This window comes from Apteryx mantelli, chromosome 2 (genome assembly GCF_036417845.1).
Source record: "Apteryx mantelli isolate bAptMan1 chromosome 2, bAptMan1.hap1, whole genome shotgun sequence".
NCBI classification, from domain to species: Eukaryota; Metazoa; Chordata; class Aves; order Apterygiformes; family Apterygidae; genus Apteryx; species Apteryx mantelli.
Genome location: NC_089979.1, coordinates 120,656,874 through 120,663,270, shown reverse-complemented (window position 1 = coordinate 120,663,270; position 6,397 = coordinate 120,656,874).

The following is a 6,397-nucleotide window of genomic DNA, read 5'->3' as shown; positions in this document are numbered from 1 at the left end:
AAAAACCCATCAAAACAGCCAGCTTTATTCAGTTTGATTCAACAATCAAAGTAGGTTGTAGCTTGAACAACTTTATTAGACCCTCCTCATGTAATTGCTTTGCTTACAGATTTCAATTTACCCATATTGTTAAAATTGTAATAAAAATAAAGAATATCATGGTTTTTGTTTGACTTTTTTCTTCAAGAATTTTTCATGATAGCTGAAAGAGGCTAGACTAAAAGCCTATTCCCTCCACTTTCCAGCAAACAAACTATTTCTTTTTACAGTACAAATACAGTGAGACTGAACTGCCCATCCACTGTGCAAATAGCATGCAAGTGGAAATTAAGTGCTCTGTTGTGTCACAAGACCATCAGCTTGTTAGCGTGACATGTAATTCAAATAAGCCTCAAGCAGATAACGTGAGACTAACTTGATGCAATAAGAGCATAAGCACTAATGCAAGCATCACAGCAGTACTGAGTAAATATACTTTATTCTAGATAAAACTTTTCCAAAGGTGATGGAGGGCAGCAGCAGTTCTGTCTGCAGTCCAGTCTACATCCTACACCTGCTGTATACTGAGATCACTAGCCATGGCGTCAATTTGTGCAACTTTGCTACTTTTTTGATATGTCTGATATGCTTGGCTATATCTTGATATTGGGTTGAATGATTAACTACTTCTGAATTTTGAACCCACATAGCATCAAATTGTTGGTGCCCCTTTGCAGTCTCTGTTATTTTGATGGTATTGTGATGAAACAGACTTGTCCTCTTTCCACTCCCTGTACTTCAGCTCTTTTGTTTTTTAAATATTATCATCTTCATTGTATTACATGTGCAGTATGATTATATAAGTGTAAAGACAGATCCCATATAGTCAGAACTATAACAAACCTTGGCCGAAATCTTAGACAGATGTTCAGCTTTCCTTCGTGAGCCCCTTGAATTAAGCTAACCATTTATGTGTTTGTTGCATCAGGACTTTACAATATGAACAGTAGACTGGGGTGTGTGTGTGTGAAACAGTTTATTAAGTGGACTCAGACTAGTAAGAAATGGCATATATCATGCATTAGACAGTCTAAATATGCTTCAATCTTTAATTGAATTATCTAACAAAGCTACTTAGTTTTTAGTAACTGATAAAACCACATACACTCCAAACCCACTACACTTAATCCTCCACTGAAAAACAGGAATCAGCAAACAACTGTTGTCATGCTTTTCCTCTCACATTACCCCACACATGTAAAGTCCTTCCTAATAAAGTTGCTTGAGAAATAATTTCTCATTTAGTCTCTGGAAAAAGCCCATTTGCCAGGTACTACCTGCAGGATTTTGGTCAAAAAATTTCTAGAGCAAGAATTTGACCAACAACAACTGAAAAGAAAGATTAATGATGCATACTCCCTTTTTCTTACAGAATGTCGGCTTTTCAGAGCAGGGATAATAGCTTCCTACAAATCTGTATAGAATTTACTAAGTTGCAGATCCATCAAGGATAATGATGATAAACATTGTACACAAACTGTTGTGCAAGAGATGCAATGGCACGGATCTGCTGGTTATTAACTGGATGATGCCCAGGAATGATCACTTTTTGACAGTAGTTAAACATGATTCCATCCATCCTTGACACATAATAGATCACAGTTTCTCTGTGATTTGAGGAAGAAAAGAGAATTTATAAATTATTCCTGTATTTCTTCATCCCCTGCTAGGTTTTCAGGTTTTCTTTTTGTTTCATGTATGCCATAATTACAGACAGCAGCTGCTGTAAATCATCAAATTAATCTTATAGCATAAAAAATATTCAATCCAAGTGTCATCAGTTCTCTGCTATTTTCTAATGATGCTTCATATACAGGTATGAACAGGCACTGTTGGCTATCCCACTGTGAAACTGTTCTTTATAAATTTCACTAACAGAGATAACCCTGGTGAAATTATAAGTTTACAATCCTGTTATGACAGGAAAAGAAGGATTTTTTTTTTTTAATTTTCTAATAAGTCTTTCTGAGGTCTTGTTTCATCAAAGGCTTGGATTTTAGGTTCAAATGATCCAGCATATTTCATAAAAATTAAATTAGATTTCTATTTACATGTTTGTTCTTTGGAATTGAGATAATTTACTGCAAAATCATTAATGTATTCCATTAAGGGGAAGGGGGTTTAAAAAAAAAAAAAAGGAGGAAATACTTAAGCATAAATAATGAATTTCCAGCAGCTTTTCCGTGTATCCCCAGCCAGGGCCAAGAGCCAACAAAGAGATGTTTTTTTTGTAAATAGTCTATCAAATGTCACATGCAGTACTCTGGCCTTTCTAAAACAAAATTCCTTCATATTAAGTGAAAACCTTAAGAAAACCTTAAGATTTTCTGAAGAAACTCATCTCTACTTTTACACACATCTGTAGCTAGCGACCTAGTGAGCTACACAACCCTTCTGGTATGCCTCACCAGCCTAAGTGCCATCTAAGCATTAACAGCCAGCCTTCACCACCCCAGTGAAATGGGAAATTGAGAACACAAGAGATTAAGGACTAACTTTCAAAACTGTTTGTCAGCGCTAGGGTACATAAACTGATTAATCTTTATGCTTATCCCCCAGTCTAGCAGTTGCTATATTAAATACATGTGAACATGTTTCCAACTATTTTTTCCTAAGGAAACCAAAACCAGAAAACAGGATTTATTATCTCCTACTGCAGTATCTATCACACCTACCTTTCAGTGTAGGAATTCGTAACATTTGCTGTTATAAACACTTCAGATGCACTCTGAGGGTACAGATAATACAACCTAACAGCCAGCTGCTGCATAAAAGGACTTTTCTCACTTGCTATGCATTCCCATCACCCTGTCTTGTGTTAGCGCTGGCACCTGTCTGATGTCTCAGGAGACAGTTCAGAAAGCTAAACCAGCAGAAAATTAACCCTACAAAAACCAGGGAAAGTTTCCTGCCATTCAGCTTCCTGAAGCAGGTCAGATAGGTCCCAAAACCCACACAGGGATGGGAGAGGAAGAGAGAATACAGTCAGGGTTGTAAAGCATGACTGCCCCTTTTGATGATAGCTAGTCACTAAGTCAGGTTAGCCATAACATCAGAGCATATGTTTATTGACACTGCTTTATCCTTTTCCTCAGCCAGCTGCAGCCTCTTCAGCCCTACACTTTGGACACACACTGCAGGCTCCTCAGGAGAGGCATTGGGTGTCGGTCCTAAGCTCCAAACCTGCAGTCGAGTACACTTGCCTATGCTTCATTTCAGATTTCACCCTGAGCAGCAGTATAACCAGCCATACTCTAGCATACGATCCTACTGTTTACATTTTAGCACAAGCATTATTATTATACTGATTCTATGTTTAAAAGATTATTTTTAAGGTGGCTTCAAGCTGGCATTGGGTAAAACATAATACCGTAACAAAACAACACACACTGTTAACACGCCTGCTTTCAGGTGGCAATTAGTGGTGGAAAAGTGGGCATGACAAAACTTCTCCCTTCAACCTGTAAAGGTCTGAAAAGACAGCAAACTGTTAGTGGCTCAAAGTCAATATGAAGATTAAGCTCCTAAACAGAACCAGGGGCCCATGCTGTGGCAAGGATTCCATCTAATTCCTTCTCCAAGCCGCTCCGCACGGCAGCTGTGCTTTTCCTGAGGGCACCTTCTCCAATTTCTTTAAGCAGGCATCTGCCTAAGAGTTATCAAATGAAGAGTTCTGCTTGTGATTTGCAAATATCAAAGCATTATGCAATGCTATCACTTTCATTTCACAGAATGGAGATAATTAGATACAAAGAAGTAAGGATAAGGCAAGTGATTGTAAATGGAAGTCTGTTCTGGCTCTTGCCTTGGCACTCCCAATTCACTTAGACTTTCCTTTCTTCAGTTTCTCCATACAGTGACTACTACAGAATTTCTCCAATATGCACTGGTGCCTCAATCTTTATAAAACGCACCAGGATGCACAGGGAACAGTGTCATGGCAAGGTTCCTCACAGCTACAGCATGGAGACCAAAGGCGTACAGGCGTCACTGTAGGTCATGACAGGAACACTGCAATGTGCACTGTAGATGTGGGGGAGGGAAGAGAGACAAAGTCCCCATAGTCCTCTTGGTAAATCTGTACCTGAGCAGAGGCATTCAAAACACTATCTTGCCAAAGGTTGGTCACACAGGTCAGTGATATACACGGCAGTAGAAGCCTGTCTTCTGAGCTCATGCTCCTGTCACTGCAGCATGGATGCATGCCTGCATCACAAACATTACTTTCCTTCCTCCAGTCCATGCCGGCAAGCCATTCTACAATGTATCTATCATTCAGCCAAATGTCCTCTGCTTCAATATTGAAAATCATTGAAATGGAGAGAGGAAAAGGAAAAAACAGCAATACTGACCTTTCCCCCCCTCCCCCACCTAACATTTTACACAGCAATGATCTTGGCCATATAAGCTAATGCAGTGCATTTGCAGAGAGCTACAAATTCTATGTATCAGCATGTTTTCACAATTTTACATTAAAATAAAACTAGAAGTGGGAGGAAAATCCAAGCATAACTAATGCTGCCTTTAAAGTGCCAACTGAGACACATCTTTAACTCTGGATCTGAGCCTTTGGAGGCCTAAAATGTTGCTGCTATTTTCCATGGTTTCCACTGAGTCTGTTCCAGATTTAACAGCTGAAATGTTTCTTGGTACTCTGCTCCCATCAGGTATTAAGTTTCTAATCCAGAGCTGGTCGTTCCAGCTTTACAGCATTGGGTTTACAGGGACAAGTGACGCAGGAGCTAAAAGCAGCAAAAAGGCATCAGGTTCACATTCTTCAGCCTGATACTAGTGGTTATCCATAATAATGCAATGAAAATATTTTACCGGCTACTGAAATTCGAAAAGTTCTCTTAGAATCTGACACAGCACTGTACTTAGTGGCCATCATTAGCTTACCTGCTATAAAAGTTGAAGGAAACATTGTCTGCTTATTTGCATATCATATCAGTGCTGAGCCTGCAAGTCAGGGCATGGTGCAGTGCAGAGGTATGTGAGCTTCCTGGACAGTAACAGACATAAATGCAAGGGAAGGCAATGCTTCAACAAAAGCAGTGTCAAATATTCTTCCCTACTGAGCTGTCCTGTGTCATGCCTTCCACGTGTCCCCTTTCTATCAACTGAACAGGGCAATATGAGTAAGAAGGGAGCCCAGGTGCCCCTAAGGAGGCACAGACAAACAGACTTGGCTACTGAATTTGCTCTCTATTTAGACAATTATACCTATCAAAATAGAAAGTGACACTGATCATGCAGTATTTTCTGTATTACTAAATGAATTGTTTTGCTTGAGGTTTTTAGTTCTCAGGACCTGCTCTGTGCAGGACCAAATCCTGTAAGTGTACAGAATGTCAATGACAATAATAAAGAGAAATACAGGTAGAACACAGCATGACAGACATATAAAGGGGACTGTATCAAGCTACTCAGAAATGCAGAACACTTGACTACACTGATTCAATTACTTACAACTACAAAAAGCTTCATAAAGAAAGATGTAGAGTTATTTGACCTCCTTCTGTAATATGACATAGACTCCTCCTCTATTTTTTCAAAGAAGCTGAGAATTATGGATAGAAAACACTAAATAAATAATAATAGCATTTTCACGATCACAAAATAAGAGACTGTCAAACATTATTCTCCAAAGTTCAGGAACACTTTCATGTTTATAATAACATATGCACACATATATAATCCTTCCCAGAGAAAATATCATAAAGCATAAAATGATACTAAATAAATCAGAATATAAACATCAATACCTATGCTTATTTGATGGGTAATGCTGGTTCGAGCTCACGCTTTAGCAGCAGACACACCTCGTTTTGATGGCTGACCAACGGAACAAAATAATTCTTCATAAATGATGTTTCATGCAATTACCTATGACAGTTTTAGGCTGCTTTTCAAAATGTCCTGACTCAAAATTTCTAACAACATATTTTGAAGTCACAGTAAACTTTTTTTTGGTTTAAAACACTGGCGTAAGTTTTTTCAGAGCTAAATTCCACTAAGCTACCCAAAGCTAGCGATGACAACCTGCATGGACAAGACTGTGAAGTCTGTCTTCCTGGAGAATATTCCCTAGACTTCACTATGAGCCAGGGAAGCAACTACAAAGTTCATGCCGACACGCATCCAGATGTCCCAGACAGATTCGTGTTTCATGTCTCACCGAGTTACCACACCACTTTCAAGATGAAAGAAAGATTCTACGTTATCTTCTTGTGTCCTTTACAATTACAGTGTAGGTGTAGCTCCCTTTCTAGTGGGCAGCCAGGCAGGGCCTTAGTCATCCCTCAGTCCGGGTTAACAGGGAAGGCCACTTCACCTCAAGGGCCGAGAGCTGGGCACA